The sequence below is a fragment of the Mesoplodon densirostris genome, chromosome 6, assembly GCF_025265405.1.
Source record: "Mesoplodon densirostris isolate mMesDen1 chromosome 6, mMesDen1 primary haplotype, whole genome shotgun sequence".
Lineage (NCBI taxonomy): Eukaryota > Metazoa > Chordata > Mammalia > Artiodactyla > Ziphiidae > Mesoplodon > Mesoplodon densirostris.
The window spans coordinates 41,927,775-41,949,185 of record NC_082666.1 but is presented as its reverse complement, the minus strand read 5'-3'; positions in this window follow the sequence as shown (position 1 = coordinate 41,949,185).

Sequence of the window (21,411 nt, the reverse complement as noted above, 5' to 3'; positions counted from 1 at the left end):
TGGTCTTTAATACGTTGAGGTAAGTTCCCTCTATGCTTAGTTTCTGTAGGGTTTTTATCATAAATCGGTGGTGAATTTTGTCAAAAGATTTTTCTGTATCTATTGAGATGATCATATGGTTTTTATCCTTCAATTTGTTAATATGGTGTATCACATTGATTGATTTGCATATATTGAAGAATCCTTGCATCCCTGTGATAAGGCCCACTTGATCATGGTGTATGATTCTTTTAATGTGTTGTTGGATTCTGTTTGCTAGTATTTTGTTGAGGATTTTTCTGTCAATATTCATCAGTGTTATTGGTCCGTAATTTTCTTTTTTTGTAGTATCTTTGTCTGCTTTTGGTATCAGGGTAACAGTGGTCTCATAGAATGAGTTTGGGAGTGTTCCTTCCTCTGCAATTTTTTGGAAGAGTTTGAGAAGGACGGGTGTTAGCTCTTCCCTAAATGTTTGACAGAATTTACCTATAAAGCCATCTGGGCCTGGACTTTTGTTTGTTGGAAGATTTTTTTTTTTAAATTTATTTATTTATTTATTTATTTATTTATTTATTTATTTATTTTTTAATTTTACAAATTTAATCAGTTATACATATACATATGTTCCCATATCCCCTCCCTTTTGCGTCTCCCTCCCACCCTCCCTATCCCACCCCTCCAGGCGGTCACAAAGAACCGAGCTGATCTCCCTGTGCTATGCGGCTGCTTCCCACTAGCTATCTACCTTACGTTTGGTAGTGTATATATGTCCATGCCACTCTTTCACTTTGTCACAGCTTACCCTTCCCCCTCCCCATATCCTCAAGTCCATGCTCTAGTAGGTCTGTGTCTTTATTCCTGTCTTACCCCTATGTTCTTGATGACATTTTTTTCTTAAATTCCATATATATGTGTCAGCATACAGTATTTGTCTTTCTCTTTCTGACTTACTTCACTCTGTATGACAGACTCTAGGTCCATCCACCTCATTACAAATAGCTCAATTTCATTTCTTTTTATGGCTGAGTAATATTCCATTGTATATATGTGCCACATCTTCTTTATCCATTCATCCGATGATGGACACTTAGGTTGTTTCCATCTCCGGGCTATTGTAAATAGGGCTGCTATGAACATTTTGGCACATGTCTCTTTTTGAATTATGGTTTTCTCAGGGTATATGCCCAGTAGTGGGATTGCTGGGTCATATGGTAGTTCTATTTGTAGTTTTTTAAGGAACCTCCATACCGTTCTCCATAGTGGCTGTACCAATTCACATTCCCACCAGCAGTGCAAGAGTGTTCCCTTTTTTCCACACCCTCTCCAGCATTTATTGTTTCTAGATTTTTTGATGATGGCCATTCTGACTGGTGTGAGATGATATCTCATTGTAGTTTTGATTTGCATTTCTCTAATGAGTAAAGATGTTGAGCATCCTTTCATGTGTTTGTTGGCTGTCTGTATATCTTCTGTGGAGAAATGTCTATTTAGGTCTTCTGCCCATTTTTGGATTGGGTTGTTTGTTTTTTTGCTATTGAGCTGCATGAGCTGCTTATAAATTTTGGAGATTAATCCTTTGTCAGTTGCTTCATTTGCAAATATTTTCTCCCATTCTGAGGGTTGTCTTTTCGTCTTGTTTATGGTTTCCTTTGCTGTGCAAAAGCTTTGAAGTTTCATTAGGTCCCATGTGTTTATTTTTGTCTTTATTTCCATTTCTCTAGGAGGTGGGTCAAAAAGGATCTTGCTGTGATTTATGTCATAGAGTGTTCTGCCTATGTTTTCCTCTAGGAGTTTGATAGTGTCTGGCCTTACATTTAGGTCTTTAATCCATTTTGAGCTAATTTTTGTGTATGGTGTTAGGGAGTGATCTAATCTCATACTTTTACATGTCCCTGTCCAGTTTTCCCAGCACCACTTATTGAAGAGACTGTCCTTTCTCCACTGTACATTCCTGCCTCCTTTATCAAAGATAAGGTGACCATATGTCCGTGGGTTTATCTCTGGGCTTTCTATCCTGTTCCATTGATCTATCTTTCTGTTTTTGTGCCAGTACCATACTGTCTTGATTACTGTAGCTTTGTAGTATAGTCTGAAGTCAGGGAGCCTGATTCCTCCAGCTCCGTTTTTCGTTCTCAAGATTGCTTTGGCTATTCGGGGTCTTTTGTGTTTCCATACAAATTGTGAAATTTTTTGTTCTAGTTCTGTGAAAAATGCCATTGGTAGTTTGATAGGTATTGCATTGAATCTGTAGATTGCTTTGGGTAGTAGAGTCATTTTCACAATGTTGATTCTTCCAATCCAAGAACTTGGTACATCTCTCCATCTATTTGTATCATCTTTAATTTCTTTCATCAGTGTCTTATAATTTTCTGCATACAGGTCTTTTGTCTCCTTAGGTAGGTTTATTCCTAGATATTTTATTCTTTTTGTTGCAATGGTAAATGGGAGTGTTTCCTTGATTTCACTTTCAGATTTTTCATCATTAGTATATAGGAATGCCAGAGATTTCTGTGCATTAATTTTGTATCCTGCAACTTTACCAAATTCATTGATTAGCTCTAGCAGTTTTCTGGTAGCATCTTTAGGATTCTCTATGTATAGTATCATGTCATCTGCAAACAGTGACAGCTTTACTTCTTCTTTTCCCATTTGGATTCCTTTTATTTCCTTTTCTTCTCTGATTGCTGTGGCTAAAACTTCCAAAACTATGTTGAATAAGAGTGGTGAGAGTGGGCAACCTTGTCTTGTTCCTGATCTTAGTGGAAATGGTTTCAGTTTTTCACCATTGAGGACAATGCTGGCTGTGGGTTTGTCATATATGGCCTTTATTATGTTGAGGAAAGTTCCCTCTATGCCTACTTTCTGCAGGGTTTTTATCATAAATGGGTGTTGAATTTTGTCAAAAGCTTTCTCTGCATCTATTGAGATGATCATATGGTTTTTTTCCTTCAGTTTGTTAATATGGTGTATCACATTGATTGATTTGCATATATTGAAGAATCCTTGCATCCCTGTGATAAGGCCCACTTGATCATGGTGTATGATTCTTTTAATGTGTTGTTGGATTCTGTTTGCTAGTATTTTGTTGAGGATTTTTCTGTCAATATTCATCAGTGTTATTGGTCCGTAATTTTCTTTTTTTGTAGTATCTTTGTCTGCTTTTGGTATCAGGGTAACAGTGGTCTCATAGAATGAGTTTGGGAGTGTTCCTTCCTCTGCAATTTTTTGGAAGAGTTTGAGAAGGACGGGTGTTAGCTCTTCCCTAAATGTTTGACAGAATTTACCTATAAAGCCATCTGGGCCTGGACTTTTGTTTGTTGGAAGATTTTTAATCACAGTCTCAAGTTCTTTACTTCTAATTGATCTGTTTATATTTTCTATTTCTTCCTGGTTCAGTCTTGGAAGGTTATACTTTTCTAAGAATTTGTCCATTTCTTTAGGTTTTCCATTTTATTGGCATAGGGTTGCTTGTAGTAGTCTCTTAAGATGCTTTGTATTTCTGCGGTGTCTGTTGCAACTTGTCTTTTTCATTTCTAATTTTATTGATTTTAGTCCTCTCCCTGTTTTTCTTGATGAGTCTAGCTAGTGCTTTATCAATTTTGTTTATCTTCTCAAAGAACCAGCTTTTAGTTTTATTGATCTTTACTATTGTTTTCTTTGTTTCTATTTCATTTATTTCTGCTCTGATCTTTATGATTTCTTTCCTTCTGCTAACTTTGTGTTTTGTTTGATCCTCTTTCTCTAGTTACTTTAGGTGTAAGTTTAGATTGTTTATTTGAGATTTTTCTTGTTTCTTGAGGTAAGCTTGTATTGCTATAAACTTCCCTCTTAGAACTGCTTTTGCTGCATCCCATAGGTTTTGGATCATTGTGTTTTCATTGTAATTTGTCTGTAGGTATTTTTTGATTTCCTCTTTGATTTCTTCAGTGATCTCTTGGTTATTTAGTAATGTATTGTTTAGCCTCCATGCGTTTTTGTTTTTTAGGTTTTTTTCCTGTAACTGATTTCTAATCTCATAGCATTGTGGTCAGAAAGGACGTTTGATATGATTCCAGTTTTCTTAAATTTACTGAAGATTGATTTGTGACCCAAGATGTGATCTATCCTGGAGAATCTTCCGTGTGAACTTGAGAAGAAAGTGTAATCTGCTGTTTTTGGATGGAATGTCCTATAAATATCATTTAAATCTATCTGGCCTATTGTGTTATTTAAAGCTTGTGTTTCCTTTTTAATTTTCTGTTTGGATGATCTGTCCATTGGTGTAAGTGAGGTGCTAGACTCCCCCACTATTATTGTGTTACTGTTGATTTCTTATTTTATAGCTGTTAGCAGTTGCCTTATGTATTGATGTGCTCCTATGTTGAGTGCATATATATTTATAATTGTTATATCTTCTTCTTGGGTTGATCCCTTGATCATTATGTAGGGTCCTTCCTTGTCTCTTGTAACATTCTTTATTTTAAAGTCTATTTTATCTGATATGAGTATTGGTACTCTAGATTTCTTTTGATTTCCATTTGCATGGAATATCTTTTTCCATCCCCTCACTTTCAGTCTGTATGTGTACCTAGGTCTGAAATGGGTCTCTTGTAGACAGCATATATATGGGTCTTCTTTTTGTATACATTCAGTGAGGCTGTGTCTTTTCATTGGAGCATTTAATCCATTCACGTTTAAGGTAATTATCGATATGTATGTTCCTATTACCATTTTCTTAATATTTTTGGGTTTGTTTTTGTACGTCTTTTTCTTCTCTTGTGTTTCTCACTTGAGATGTTCTTTTAGCATTTGTGGTAGAGCTGGTTTGGTGGTGTTAAATTCTCTTAACTTTTGCTTGTATTCAAAGCTTTTGATTTCTCCTTTGAATCTGAATGAGATTCTTGAGGGTGGAGTAATCTTGGTTGTATGTTCTTCCCTTTCATCACTTTAAATATATAGTGCCACTGTCTTCTGGCTTTTAGAGTTTCTCCTGAGAAATCAGCTCTTAACCTTATGGGAGTTCCGTTGTATGTTACTTGTCATTTTTCCCTTGTTGCTTTCAATAATTTTTATTTGTCTTTAATTTTTATCAATTTGATTACTATGTGTCTTGGTGTGTTCCTCTTTGGGTTTATCCTGCCTGGGACTCTCTGTGTTTCCTGGGCTTGGGTGGCTATTTCCTTTCCCATGTTAGGGAAATTTTCTACTATAATCTCTTCAAATATTTTCTTGAGTTCGTTTTCTCTCTCTTCTCCTTCTGGGACCCATATAAATCGAATGTTGGTGCATTTAATTTTGTTCCAGAGGTCTCTTAGGCTGTCTTCCTTTCTTTTTATTCTGCTTTCTTTATTCTGTTCCACTGCTGTGAATTCCACCATTCTCTCTTCCAGGTCACTTACACATTCTTCTGCCTCAGTTATTCTGCTACTGATTCCTTCTAGTGTATTTTTCATTTCAGTTATTGAATTGTTCATCACTGTTTGTTTGTTCTTTCATTCTTCTAGGTCTTTGTTAAACATTTCTTGCATCTTCTCAATCTTTGCCTCCATTCTTTTTCTGAGGTCCTGGATCATCTTCACTATTTTTATTCTGAATTCTTTTTCTGGAAGGTTGCCTATCTCCACTTCATGTAGTCTTTTTTCTGGGGTTTTATCTTGTTTCTTCATCTGGTACATAATCCTCTGCCTTTTCATTTTGCCTATCTTTTTGTGAATGTGGTTTTCATTCCACAGGCTGTAGGACTGTAGTTCTTCCTGCTTCTGCTGTCTGTCCTCTGGTGGATGAGGCTGTCTAAGAGACTTGTGGAAGCTTTCTTATGGGAGGGACTGGTGGTGGATAGCACTGGGTGTTTCTCTGTTGGGCAGAGCTCAGTAAAACTTTAAACTACTTGTCTGCTGATTGGTGGGGCTGAGTTCCTTCTCTGTTGGTTGTTTGGCCTGAGGCAGCCCAGCACTGGATACTACAAGCTCTTTGTTGGGGTTAATGGCAGAGTCCAGGAGGGCTCACACCAAGGAGTACTCCCCAGAATCTCTGCTACCATTGTGCTTGTCCCTGCCGTGAGCCACAGCTGCCCCCCACCTCTGCAGGAGACACTCCAACACTAGCAGGTAGCTCTGGTTCAGTCTCCTATGGAGTCAGTGCTCCTTCCCCCTGGGTCCTGATGTGCACACTACTTTGTGTGTGCCCTGCAAGAGCGGAGTCTCTGTTTTCCCTAGTCCTGTCAAAATCCTGCCATCAAATCCTCCTAGCCTTCAAATTGTGATTCACTGGGAATTCCTCCTCCCTTTTCTGGACCCCCAGGTTGGGAAGCCTTATGTGGGGCTCAGAACCTTCACTCCAGTGGGTGGACTTCTGTGGTATAAGTGTTCTCCAGTTTGTGAGTCACCCACCCAGCAGTTATGGGATTTGATTTTATTGTGATTGTGCCCCACCTACCATCTCATTGCAGCTTCTCCTTTGTCTTTGGATGTGGGGTATCTTTTTTTGTGAGTTCTAGTGCCTTCCTGTCTATAATTGTTCAGCAGTTAGTTGTGATTCTGGTGCTCTTGCAAGAGGGAGTGAGCACACGTCCTTCTACTCTGCCATCTTGAACCAATTTAAATTCCAGGAATTTAAATCAAACCAATTCTTCCCAGATCATGAAGATCTGTATTTTTCACTCCCGAGACCCCCAAATAAAGGCCAAGGTAACACTGTCCCAATGGCTATTCCTGGGGATGGGAAGGTTGAAGAGACTGTGGGTCCAATCAGGGACAAACCAACAAGGGCACAGGGAAAGACTGGAGGAGACTATGGTTCAGGGTCAAGTAGTGTCTCCAAAGCCACCTGAAGGCCCTGGGCCCTTATGACTGAGTACAGTGTTCTAATATAATTCCTGAGAGAGTGCAGCACTATATTCTTGCAACATGGGATGTCCTCTCACTTCACTTCCCTCCTTAATTCCCTAATCTCTTGGCTTGATTATTGTACCCACCTATCTGGTGAGACCCCAACCTCTGTTCCTGGGCTCCTGGCCCCCATGGTGTAGGGATGGTGGATGACATGAAGCTGCACAGCTGCAGGCCATACTGTCTCCAACCTAGACTCAGTCTGGCCCCTAGCACTGCTCAGGATGTCACCGTATTACTAACGTTGTACTGCTTTCACACCTCTGTAGTTGTTATTTTAAACTTTCTGTACACCCTTCAAGTCGTATCCCTCAACAGATGCTCTCAATTCTTTCTTTTCAGAGAAAAGAAAAGACACTAGGCAAGCAGCCCTCAATTTCTAGCAGCATGTTAAATTCATCTGCCCTGTGTCCATAGTGCCCACCCATCTCTCCTTGTGCCGTGGTTCATCCGTCCACTGGTGCCCCTGGGCCATCCTTCCATCACCTTAGCAGCCCCATATCATCAGCTGTCTCTCCTCTGACTTGTGTCTTCAACATTTCCCTCTCTGCTTTCAGCAGCACTGAAACACACTCATATCTCTCATCTTTGACTAAGAGATCCTCCTTTAACCTCATTCACCTCCACCTGGAACTTTTTCTTCATCTTCACAACAAGACTTTCTGAACCACACTGGGTTCTCTCCCCCAGGTTACCTGGTCCTGCCTTGTCTTAATGCTGTACCTCAGTCCTGCTGCTTGTACTAGTCAGAAACCATGGGTATCCCTTTCCTCACTGATTCTTCTCACCCTGCCTCTCTTCAAGCCCCTTCATCCTTTCAAAGGAAATCCATCTTTTATTGTGGTTTGCCATCTTTGAAGCTGCAGGCTAGGCCCTACATTTATTACGGATGTTTATGGCAGTGCCCAGAGGCAATTTGGTCACCTATACTGAGAGCTGGGGGTGGTTTCCTCACTAGCTACCTCAGAAACAAGCTCATCTGGAAAAAGGTGATAATTTTCTACTAAAGACTAATAGCCTGGTTTCATAAAAAGAAAGCTGAATTCTGCCTTTGAACATGACTTTGACTATCTTTCTTGTGAAATAATAATCTTGGCGTTTTTGTTCGAAGGAACTTTGAGTGGCTCCAGAGCCCAAGCATCTGATCCTCAAATGTTGATCCTGATGGAAGGCTTCTCTGAGGTTACAATGTATCTTGTTTGTCACAGCATCATAACCCTTCTCTGAATGTGCCCTGTAGTCTAACTCGTTGTTTACAGGTCTAGCTCCTCTGTCAGATTGCAAGAGGGACCATCTCTTCACGCCATTATCTTGCTATGCATTGGCAATGGTTTCATACCTTGAGACAATGGGGGAGGGGCTTACTCTGGATTGTGCCATAATTAGGGTTTGTGACTGGACAAATCTGGATTCAGATCCCATCTCCATTACTGACTAATTATATAATTTTGGCAAGGAACTAATTTCCCTAAGTCTCAGCTTTCTAATTAAGAGAGAAATAATTTCTACTTTAGAGATTTGTGTTAAGAGTATTTTGTCCATAGTAAATGCCAGAAAAATAATAGCTATTATTTAGTATGTCTATTATGATTAGTCGGTACACAATAGGGTTAGGGACAGTGTATAACTTTGTGATACCATCTTTAGTTTCCATGAAGGAGGAAAATGGTTGTATCTTCTGAGGTTTCAGTTGGGGTATCCCACAATTGCCCTATAGGGTGAGATCTTGTCATACATCAACTTAATCTGTGTTATCTGATCATGTACTGAAGCTTTAGCATAACCAATCTCTATACCTTCCAACTGAAAACCACTCTTTGGAAGGAAAAAATGTGCCCTTGCCGACAGTTCTATGGCCATGTAACAGGAGACCTTGGTTCAGCTCTAGTGGTAGGTGGGGGGAAGTTGCTTTGGGATGTTGGACATTTAAAGGATCCCAGGATGAACAGAAATATCATCTGGAGAACAAATTTTCTGTCCTCCCACTGATTTTCTTGCCTTTCTTTTTCTTTTATTTTTTGTTTTTGGTGCAGGAGAGAGAATAAAAGGAATAAAGGAGAAAAGACCTAAAAAATGTGGATTCTCTTTGAAGGTCCCCAGAAGCAAATCCCCTAATTTCTGGGTTGGGATGGGATCACATTCCACTCATCAGTGGGCCATTGGTGCTCACTGGATAACAGCTGCTCAAGCGGGTAGAGTGAGGGTGAGGGGCAGGGGCAGGTGCTGTAAAAAGAAAACAATATTCTGCTGTTATAGCCTGGCCCCTGTCTCTACAGTTGGGAGAAATGTTAGGAAATTGGCTCCTAGGCTGTTCAATTTTACAGAATAAGAAAATTAAAAAAAAAAAAAAAACCCTGAGAACTACAGAAGTCTGGAACATTTTCGAGTTTAAAAACCTTAAAGTTTAAAAATTAAACATTTAAAAAAACTGTTATCAACTGTCACCACTGTTTAACAAAAGAAAGAAGAATTTTAATACCAAAAATGAAGTAAAAATATATCCTTGGAATAAAAGAAACTCCTTTGCAGAAAATGTAGTTTCAACCTTGTTCTTTTTTTCCTCTTTCTCCATCCATCCATCCACCCATCCATCCATCCAACCTTCTAGTTATTTAGTTATTGTATGTCTCCCTAAATTTTAAATGATACTATGCTGATTTTCCCTATTTCTCTGTGGATCTTTCATTATGAGCTAGGTCCAGTCCTCAGAAAAGGAGTTTAGAACCCTGCCTTGGAGGTTATCTACTACAAGATTTAGTTTAAAGATGAATATTCTCAAACACAGCAATTAAGTGACTAGATCCTTATGGTTGTACAGCTAGTGGCAGATCAGAGTTGGGGCCAGTCATCAGATTCCTGGTCTTAAAATCAAATGCTACTGCCTGTCTCATCATTATGTCATCAGCAAAGGGCACAGTCAGCATTCAGGTATTTGTTGCAATGGGGTTCTTATGCATTGGTCACCACCCAGAAACTCAGGGTGGCCGCTTCAGACACTGTCTTCTGTTACATCCCCAGTCCTGTCTTCACTGATCACAGTCCTTTTCCTGCTTGACCTCCCATGACATTGGCTCTGTGGGTTGTGTGCCCCCACATTGCCAGTGCCCAGTCCCAAGATGGGGGAGGCAGGCACTGCTTGCTGCTCCCTTTCCTCCATCCCTTGGAGATACCAAGTCTTCCCAATTCCATCTCTGAAGTGACTCTTCTATCTTGTTATTCCTCCCTTGCCCCAAAGATCTCATTCAGTCCTTCATCATTTCCTCTTCAGAATTGTTGCAGCAGTCTCCTCATTGGTCCTCCTAGCTGCAGATTCTCTTTTTCTATTTATTCTCTGAAATAAAATATCAAAAACAAATAGTAACAAGAAAATAATAACAACAACAGTAAACTGTAATGACTCCAGTTGCTTCCACTAGCAAATTCTCTCCCTGCTCTCATCTCTGAGCACCATGTCTGAGCTTCACCCAGTTACTGGCCATTCCAGGCCATGTGCTTCTTAACCTTTGGTCATGCCATTCCTTTGACCTGGAATGCCCTTCTTCTCATTCTCTGTTTTAAAAGCTCCCACCCTCCCTTAATGCTCACTTCAAATGTCACTCCTAATGCCACTCCATTTTTCCCTTCTCCAGCAAAATTAGTTTCTCTCTCCTCTATGTCCCTATAACCCTTAGCCCACCTCTATCCTTGAGTGAATATCAGGGGATGTCATGGCTGGTTGTGTATTCCTCCTCCTCAATAAATTGTGAGCTCATTGAAGCAATGTTTGGGGCCTTCTCCATCGCTGTATCCCTCCAAGCATCTAGTTCTGCACCTGGCTCCAAGTGAGCATTTGACTAAAATGTGTTGAATGAGTGAATGAGAGGTCTAACCTCATCTCTTTTAGGAAGTACAGAAACAGAACTGGGAGGATCTATAGGCTGGATTCAATGTCTGGATATTTAAGAATTGAGTGGGAAGAGATTTGAAGTGAGAAACTTGGTTGGGTATTGGGGGGAATGTTCCCAGGCTAGAGCTTTCTTTCTGGCAGTTAAAATGTGGAAAATCTTCACTCTGGGAATGAAGCAACTTCTTGTCAGTGGGGTCACAATATTCACACAGATTTATTATAGGTTGAAAGATTCTGAGACAATCCACTTTAATCCTACACCTGTCTGTAGGATTTGTATTAAATTAAAATTAATAATTAATAATGAATGAATTTTGATATCAAAAGACTTTGATTTTATTTTCAAACAAGTGTTAAAGAATAACTAAGAGTGAGAGATTTTGATACCATCTAACTGGGGTGACCATGCACACTGTGAAGAGATCCAGGGGACTTTGCACAGTTTCGGGAGGCAAGGTGGGAAAGTGGGTCTGTCTACCTCTGTAAATTATTCTTTTGTAATCTGACATCTTGAGCAGCTTTCGATATAATGTCCTTAAAAATCAAAGCCAAACACTCCAATGGAAAGTAGTAGAAGACCTGAGCTCTAGTATCTGATATCTAAGTGTGGTTGGGTCACTTAAATTCCATTAGCTTCAATACCCTCTGTAAAATGGGAATAATGACACAGCACATCCCTCACAGGATTATTCTGATAACATAATAAGATAACATATGAAACATAACTAGCTAGAACCTGCAGCATAGTGGGTCCTCAATAAATATTATGATAATTCCTTTTTAAAATAGATAAGACAACTTGGATAAAAGTTACAGGGAAACATCTGAAGGTCATAAGCAACCTTGGGTTGAGTTAAACAGCAATGTTGGCAGAAAGGACATGCTACTCTCCAGGCCTGGTCTGTAAAATCCTCCCTCATAAGATGGGCTTCTCTTCCCCATCTGCCAGCCAGATAGAAAGGATCCAACAGAGGGGTCAGAGGCTGTAGAAGATGGCAAAGATGTGGACAGCCTCGGTCCCTGAGTCACTTTGTGGAAGGCAGCCTGCTGAACTGTTATGAGCGTGAGAAACAAATTTCTATCTTTTAAGCCACTGAGACATGGGTTGGTTGGTTACAGCAGCTAGCCTACCCTGACCAAGGGAGTCCTGAAAATATCACTGTTCTGATGCTCTGCACTTACCAGACTCTTAACAGAATATTTATTTCCTGTTTTGATATTTGTGATCCAAAAAGGCAAGAAGAAGCTGGAGAAAGATGAGAGAAAATTAGTCATGTATTAGAAAAAAATGATGGCAAACTTGTCCTTACAGAGATTTAATTTAGAAACAGGGCTGAGGGCAACTTTGTTTTTTCAGCTTTAGAATACTGTATTTATTGTATTGTGTCTTTATTTAAATTTTGTGATAAAGCTATCAAAGCTTTTTCTCTTTTTCTTTAAATTTTTTAATATGAAGTATAGTTGAAGTACAATATTATATGTTACAGGTGTACAATATTGTACAGGTGTACAATACATTCACAATTTTTAAAGGTTATACTCCGTATATAGTTATTATAAAGTATTGGCTATATTCCCTATGTTGTACAAGAGGGCAACTTTATTATACAAGTCCCTTCCCATTCCAGTGTATGTAGACTTATATCTGGGCACCTGTTCTGAGTCTGTGTCAGTGGTTCTCAACTCTGGCTGCACATTAGAATCACCTGGAAGCTTTTAAAACTGTATCCCCAGACCAATTCAGCTGTAATCATAGTTCTAGAAGTGCATATGCATTTGAGAACCATTGATTTATGTAAATCACAGGCCACTTTTTATGACTTAGATGTTCAGAGCCATAATATCAAATAGACATTGGCTTGGAGAGCCAGACACACTAGAAAACTCCTTGGCAGAAGTGGATTGTAGAAAGGGTTTGGATTTGGGAGCCAAATGAATCTGGCTTGAAACCAGGTTTGCTTGGTTGATCACTAGCTGATGGCCTTGAGGGAGTTACTTCAATGCTTTTGACCCTCTGTTTCCTCATCTATAAAATGGGGATTTGACAGTATAACCTACAGTGTTGTGAGGAGAAAAATGAGCTAAATTCTGTACAGCTGGAAATAGAGTAGATACTCAACAAGTGGTACTTTATCATGCCCAGTGTTTATAAACAAAGAATGTCAAATTTACAAGCACCACATTAAAACTGCTGAAGAAAAGATTCTAGACAATAAGGAATGGTAAATTGTGATTAACTGAACAGTGTTCATCATGATTATTTTAGGATATATAAAGTACTGTTGACGTTATCTTTACAGTGTCTTATCTTTATTGCTTTAGTTTAATGGATATAAAAATGTTTATAAGGATCACTAGTGACACTGGTCTGCAAACCCTATTTTTCCACACACTCCTGACTTACTCAATTTGAGGACTAAATACTGCACTTTTTTTTTGCATAATGAAATAGTTTTTAAGATGAGGGTTAACCTAATCAGTCAGCTCTTGTAAAGCAGGTCTTTGAAATATATAGTGATAGACCCTGATGAGGATCGGAAAGAGAAGGGAGACCCTGACCCTGTGTTCCAGAAGCTTACAGCCTCCGGGGACTGGTGTTGTTGTTGTTGATGCCCTGGTTGCTCTTTTGCTAGTTTTATGTCATTACAAAAATAGCAGCCAAGGATGCAAATCAGTATGATCAGCGCCAAAAGAGAGGTGCAGAACGTAGGCATTGCAGATGTCAGAGAAAGACGTGTTCGTTTTCGTTTTGATGATTGGAGAGATTTCCCAAAGGAAATAGCCCAGGGTTCACATGGATCAGGGGATTAGGAAGATTCCACTATTGGAAAACGAGTCGGTGAAGGAATAGCCCATGCATGTCTGGAGGACAGAAGTAGAATCAGTTTGCCGGCAGTCTAGGGAGGGTTAACATGGGGGACACAGTAGGAGATGAGGCTAGTCAGGCCATGTGGGCCAGCTTGTCGAGGATACTGAATTCCAGACTTCTCGTTTGCTACATGCCACATCTTCACAGTCCATGCAAGGTCCTATATTGCTTCATTTCTTCCTTTTTATCCCCATTCTGTACTCCCATTCTGCCCCCTCACTCCAACCGTATACAATACATACAACTAAAACGTATTTTTACAAAACAGGACTGGTGATATTGTAGCAGGTACTTTAATTTCTGAACATGGTATTATATGTCTCATTCTGATTCATATTTTTTCGCTCAGTAATACCATCTTAGGACCCATCAGTATTGCTACAGGCCCATCACAAACCTAACTTGGCTCTGCTTACTTGTCACAACCTTCTTACATGACCTGTGTGAGAACTTCTTTGAGATACATACTCAGGAAATTAATGGCTGGGTCATGAGTATGCAACTACTTCATTTAAGTCAATTGTGCTAGATTGCTTTCCAGGATGGCTGCACCAGCCCACTCAGCCTTCAGCAGGATATGGCACTCCTGTACTCTCACATCTCCACTAACACTTGGTGACATCCAGCCTTCTAATCATTGCCAGTCTTACAGATGTTAAGTGATAAAATAGCGTTGTTTTATTTTGCCTTCACTGATCACTAATGAGTTTGGACATCTTCATATGCTTAATAGCCCTCTGGATTTCCTCTTCTGTAAACTATCTATTCATATCCTTTCTCTGTTGTTTTTCAGGTTGCTGTCTTTTTCCAAAAACCAGTTCTTTGCATAATATAGGCTAGATCCTTGCTACTCAAAGTATGGCCTCTGGTTCAGCAGCATCAGCATTATGTATTAGATATGAAGAATCTCAGGTCCCACCCCAGATCTACCACATCACAACCTGCATTTTGACAGGATCCCCATGAGGATATGTACATTGAAGCTTGAGAAACATTGGTCTATATCTATGCCGTCCAATATGGTAGCCACCTGCCTATTTAATTTCATTCATTAAAATTAAATTTAAAAATAGTAATTTAAAAATTTAATTAATCTAAGTGTGCAGTTCTTCATTCACCCTAGCCACATTTGGCTATTGACTACTGCACTGGGCAGTGCAGATACAGAACATTGCCGTCACTGTAGAAAGTTCTGTTGAACGGCACTGGTAATTAAAAAAAAAAAAAAAACCCTTGCCAGGTTTTTACATTGGAAATCATTTGTTCAGTTTTTATTTTTCCTCTCTAAGCTGTGGTGAGAAGCCTGAGGGGTGGGGGAGAAAATTAATGACAGTGGAGTTTGGTGTTTGTATGGAGGGCTCATGGGTTGGAGGGAAACAGCACTAGGTGTGAGGGCCCCTGGATGAGGAGTGTTTGCTCTATCCACCTTTATCAGGAGAGTGAAATTCTGGGATGGATGACTGAATGAAGCTGTGGAATCCCTACTTATAGGTAGAGTCAATGAGAAAGGGGACAGCAGGATGACGGGGGAAGCATATATTTTGAGCATGTCCTATGAGCTTGACTCTGTGCTAGGCAATCTATTCACCTGTTTCTTCTTTTCACCAGCTATCCCCATCCCACCTATGAGACCACTGAGGCTCACAGGCCTTAAAACTGTGACTAGTTCCAAGTGCTATTCCTTTCCCACTGAACTATTAATTCTAGATATTTGGGAGATCATCTGATGACATGGACGTGGACCTGATGATCACTCTAACTCCTTTCCATGTGTCTACATGAACACGCTCAGCTCAGAAAGAAATTTACTTGGGATGAGATAAAATTGCAGGGATCTAAGACTTTGAAAGTTTCATCAGCTGCCCAGCCCCTTTATAGCACTTCTCTCAAAGCTGCCCAGATGGAAGGCAAATTTAGTGTTCTATCATCACATGGTGCTGTCATTCTGGAAGTCCTTGGTGCTTCCACCAGGTCACTTAGTGTGGTAATGTGACCCTCCATAGGCCCCAGAAGGTGGTGGGTTTGAAAGCAGATGCATGTGAATTATGACACCAGACAATTAGAACCATAGGGAGAGCTCCAAATCGCTATTTTTTTTAAGTTCCTATAGGACATGATATAATGAAACTTATCCTAAAGATTGAATGCATATCCACAGGAAGGCTCCCTTTCTATTAGCAAGGCTTTAGCCACAAGATGGAAAATGTGCAGAAATCAAGAACCATATGAGAATGAAATGAAGAACTTAAAAAGAAAGAAACCACTTGCTGGGTGAGAGCTCTTTGGGTAAGAATTTGCCAAAGAGAAGGAGGGGGATTCAGGGGTCTAATGGGAGATACTGAAATGTAGTTACTTAAAAAAATGATTTCTCTGCGAACTTTTACTTCTGAATCCACCTTGGCCACAAGTTCATAGGCAGCAGAATGAGCGACACACCTCAGTGAAGTTCATGTCTCCTAAGAGAATGGAGGGGAATTTTTTATCAGTGGAACCCTTTGTCATCTCAATTCTGCCTTCTGACCCTTGTCATCATGCATACATGTTTTGTAATATTTACAACAGTCTCATGAAAATGTTGGAACCACATTTATGCTAAAGTATAAATGACTAATAAAATGTCAATAACTTGGCATAGTTTGTGTTAGGACCAGAGATCAAAGCCTGAGCTGAGTCTTATTCAGAACTGGACTAAAGTATTTATGAGCATATACTCTGTGCAAGCCTTGAGCTATGGTTTATAGGGGGAGGGGAAGCTGAGAAGGATAAATTGAGGTTCCCATTTCATAAGATTTCAGAGTGGTAAGGGGTGGTGGTGGTAGATAAGTATAAATTACTCCAGCAAGATAGAACATGTTAATGTAGATCCAAATGCTGTGAGTGATTGTTTGGACAAATGAATTCCAACTGGGAGGGTGGGAAGGGTAACTTGAGAGTAACTTAAAGGTTACTTAGGGTTTAAATATGCAGAATTTAAATATGTGTATGGTTAAAACTATTCCAGGCAAAACGGAACAACTTGAATAACATTTATCAAAAGAAGGGGGCAAATGTGTGTGGAATAGGAAAGATGAGTAAGCTGTGTTACCAGCACATAGAGGATAAGAGACAATGTAAAGAAAGACAGTGGCAGTAAGGTCAGGTAAGGATTAGGTAATTGAAGGCCATGAGTATCAAGCTAAAACACTGTTTTTTTGTGCCACAGGGAACCACAATGAGTAGCTAAGCTGAGCGGGATGGATTCTCTTCCAGGGCACTTTCAGGTCTAAGAGTCAGTACATTAGGGAGGATTTTTTAGGGTGGAAACTGGGCGTGTATTTTAGGATTTAGCCCTAAACTTATATTATATTAGGTGTCTGCTACGCTAAATAATTTCTAGGATATACAAAGAGTGGAAAAAATACAGGATATGATAGAGTGAGATTTGTCAATTACAGAGCAGAGGGAAAGGCACTTTGTGAATTTAGACAGGAGGAAGTGTTGAGTTAAATGGGGAATCAACATGTCTCTGTGGGTCAGGGGAGAAACAGATATTCTTTCTTAATTTTGGATCCCTTTTCATTCTCCACAGAGTCCAAATACATATTCTTCAAGGTCTCTTTCTCTTTTCTTAAGAGAACAGTTGAAGGACAAGGTGAAAGTGACTGGGGAGGTTTCATGTGGGGAACAGCCAGATAGTTGCCACTGGGATATGCTGGTTATGCAGGATATTAAACAGTTCTCTTTCTTCTGTGGAAGCAGGACAGCTAAGTTTTACAGTCCCTGATTTCACATGTGAAGACTGAGGCACCAAGATACGGAAGACATGAAGCTATCTGTCTTCTCAGTACTCTAGAACTATCTGGAGTCTCTAGAATTGTCATGGCATTTGTCCTTGGCTTTTCAAGATTGAATTATATCTTTCCAACAAGGAGGAGCTAAGGGCTGTCCTGTAGGAGATGATCCCAGTCTTTGTTCTTCTTCAATTGTTCTGGTCTAGGAGCATGTTACGTGTTGAATTGTGTCCCTGTCAAAATATGGATTGAAGTCCTAACCCTTAGTGACTGTAAATGTGACTTCATTTAGTCACTAGGATATTTGTGAACACAGCCAGCCTTCCTCTGCAGGTTCCACCCATCTAACCAACTAAGAATGAAAAAAAATACTATGCCGGGTACTGTTGGTTGATCCAGATGCGGATCCATGGATAGGGGAGACTGACTGTAAGGGACTTGAGCAACCTTGGATTTTGGTATCTGCGGGGATCCTGGAACCAATCCCCCACAGATACCAAAGGATTACTGTATACTCAAGTTCAGACATGATCATTAGAATGTTCCCTAAACGCCAATTACTGGTGTCCTTATGAAAAGGGGAAACTTGGATACAGAGACACACACACAGAGAAGATGATGCAGAGATTGGTGGCATGAGGGCAGCCATGTGATGACAGAGGCAGAGATTGGAATTATGCTACCATGAGCCATGGAAAGCCTAGGGCTGGAAAAGGCAAGGAAGACTCTTACCCTATAAGTCTCTGGAGGAAACATGGCCCTGCCCACACCTTGAATTAATCTTCTAGCCTCCAGAACTGTGAGGTAACTAATTCATGTTGCTTTAAGCCATCCAGTTTGTGACGCTTTGTTATGACAGTCTTAGGAAACTAATAAAGAGCACCTGTCAGCTGTTTCTTGAAAATGTCTTATAACTGAGTTGGGAATATAGCACATGGATAGAAAGCATATTCAATTATGTTTTTATTCTAAAGAACATCCAAATAGCTAACTGATCTCCAGAACTCTAGCTAACATCATCCTTTGAGTATAGGAAAGCACTGTCATGATATAGTTTGAAGGGTGTCAGAGGCCCCCTTTGCCCCGTACAATTTTCTTTCTTCATGTCCTACCATGAGAAATTCTTCCCCTTGGGTTAAACATAGTCTGTGTGCCAACTCCCTTTTAAAATGCAACAGATTCTTGAGAGGGGCCACTCATTAAAGAATTAATATCTTGTTCTGTGCTTCCTGGGGGAGGGTGGTAGAGAAAGAGCCCTTGAAAGTGAAAAAGGAGCCAGGAACTTGAGAGAGAACCTAGAACTGAAACTCTACCTTACTTTACCATATTGTCCTGAGCTATTCCTAAATGTTTTGGAGGAACTTCAGCTATGTTTTAATAATCTAATTACTGTATAAATCCGAGAAATTTCCAGTGCATATTTGGAAAGTAGTAAAGAAGGAACACAGTCATTGCAGGTCATCCTGAGACTATTACCCTTCTCTTCTTGGTGTGTTTTTTCCTTTGTGCATGTGTGAAAAATAATTCTTTTTTTCCTCATTCCCCGAAGAGATCCAAAGCAATGTTTCCTCCTAGCTAATGAGTTGTGTTTAGAGTTTAGACAAGTAACCCTAAGAGCTCTTGAGGATGGAGACATGGAGGCATTTGCTAGGGAGTTGGCTTAGGGTTCTATTTGTTGGGGTTCTTTTAAGGGTCAAGATAAATTTGTATGGAGATAAAAGCAGCCCACTTGGCAGAGATGAGAAGATGCTTGTTTCTCCAGGGGATTTTCAGGCTGTTGACCAAAGAATTACTCTTTCATCCCTTCCTAAAGGGAGTTTCTGACAGCAGTCCTCAAATCAAGTGTTTCCAAATATTTATTGAGTCCAGGTTTTACTCATAAAGTATTTCTAATCAGGAAATACAACTAGATATCACCCAAATTCAATTTTAGAAATAATTTCCATGCAGCTGAGTTCACATCTCAACTATTGACTTGCTACATTGGCGGAAGAAGAAAGACTATGAAGTTATATATATATATTTAATTGAGACTGTTTTGTCCACAGCACCTCATGATCAGGTCACCAGTCTTTGGAGTTAAGTTATTCATACAAATGAGTCAGTTTTCAGGTTAATAGCAGAGATAAGGAAGGAATGTTTCAGTCCAGAAAGAAAAATCAAAACATAGTACAGCATTAAGGAGGAGAAAAAGAAAATCTAAGAAAAAAAAAATCAGCATGAAATTAAAGGAGAACCTGACTATGATCCCATTTCCCCATCTGAGCCTAGAAGATAAAAACGGTAATAAATTCATTCATCTACACCCACTTTAAATATCGGAGCCGATCAGCAGTTTCACTGATGTACAGCCAGACTTTGAAGTCTGTCTTAGCTCTCTGGAACTCGACCAGCCACTTTCCAGACCATGTAATGTATTGCAGATCTTTCCACATTATGCATTCCAGATGGCCACAGTAATTCTTTGTGTGTTTTCTCCTTTCTTATTTGGGTTACTGGGATAATTTGGGAATAAAGCATGCATGCTGCAAAGTGAAAATTGACATACAGTTACTGCCCTGTGCTGCTCAGATGATGATGGATATTAAAGAAACTGAAAGAGTTAAAAATATATACAGTGAATGGAAAGGGGTGGAGAGAAAGGATGGAGCGAAGCTTCCTTAACTGTTATTTTTGCTGCTTGCCAAATGAAGGGTGCTGGCGGGTTATTGCTTCATGACTGTTTGGGGGAGTTACTAATCATTCTCCTTCCCGACACTCGCTTGGCCAATGTGCAATCACCTTGACCTTGAAGTTAGGTTACCATATGATTTATCCACAAACTGGGTACGTCTGAGAGTGAAAGAGGTGCTATTAACAATTACACCTGGGGAATGGGTTTAAATCCCCTTTACAAATAAGGACATGTGTTCATGCAACGTTGAAAAGTAACTTCTAGCAGGATGCTGAGCTGTTCAAATCCTGGTTGTATTTAATTCAACGCTTGTTCAGTGCAAAGAGGCCGCCAAGTGGCTGTTGACCCTTGGGCTTGTGGTAACTGGACTCTCTATTTCCACACACAAAGTCAACACATGCACTTAATAGGCAAAAAGTGTTTGGTCACCAGACGGGCTGTTTTGCCTCGGCAACACTCACCCCGCTCAGGCCAGCTTGCCCAAAGCTGATTTATGTGGCATCCTAGGGCTGTGACTGGGTGTGCTTTTGGGTTGCTTTATTGTTCCTATTCAGACTGTGAGAGTATTCTGTGAATGAAGTGAAATAATGGCATGTAGCCCTTTCTAGCAAAGGAGACAGTCTTTTAAAAAAATAATTTTAAGGCTGAATTTAAAGCACAATGCTGCATGTGCTTTAACCGCTGATGTTTTTCTACTCGAGTCCCCCTTTGGTGTATTGCCCTAACAGTCATTCTCAAACTTTGCTCTCCACCGCAATCATCTGTAAATCTTATTAAAATGTAGATGCCAGAGCCCCATCCCTGGAGATTCTGCCTGAATAGATCTCATGAACATCTGGAAGAATCTATAGGAGGCAAAAATCCTATAGAAATCAAGGCCCCTGAAATCGTATTTCTCATTTGCTCATAAGGTTCTCCATCCTGTCCATGAAAACATAGTTCTGGAAAACTTGCCAGCTTTCCAGTTTCAGAGCAGGGAATGATTCCCCCTCCAAATCATCTGAAAGCAATGACTCTCATCTGGTGAAGAAAGATGGATTTTATTTTGTGAGACACCAAACAAACTATTGCAGGCATCTTGCTCTTTTTCCAAGCGTTTCTCATTTTCTGCCCTGGTGGTGAGGCCTGTGCACACAAGGGCAGTTTTCTTTGCGATGAGGCAGGAAGCTGAGGAGTGTCTTCTCCCATGGGAGCTGCTGCTTGCGTTTCACAGACGCAAGAGGCTCTCAGATTTGGAGGAGGCAACTGGAATCCTGGACTTGGAGCCAAGCTCCCAAATATTCTAGGGTAGCACAACAGAAAAAGCATGTGTATTTGTGCCTGTGTTTTCCTGCTACAGTATGGACATGGACAGATAATTCTCATAG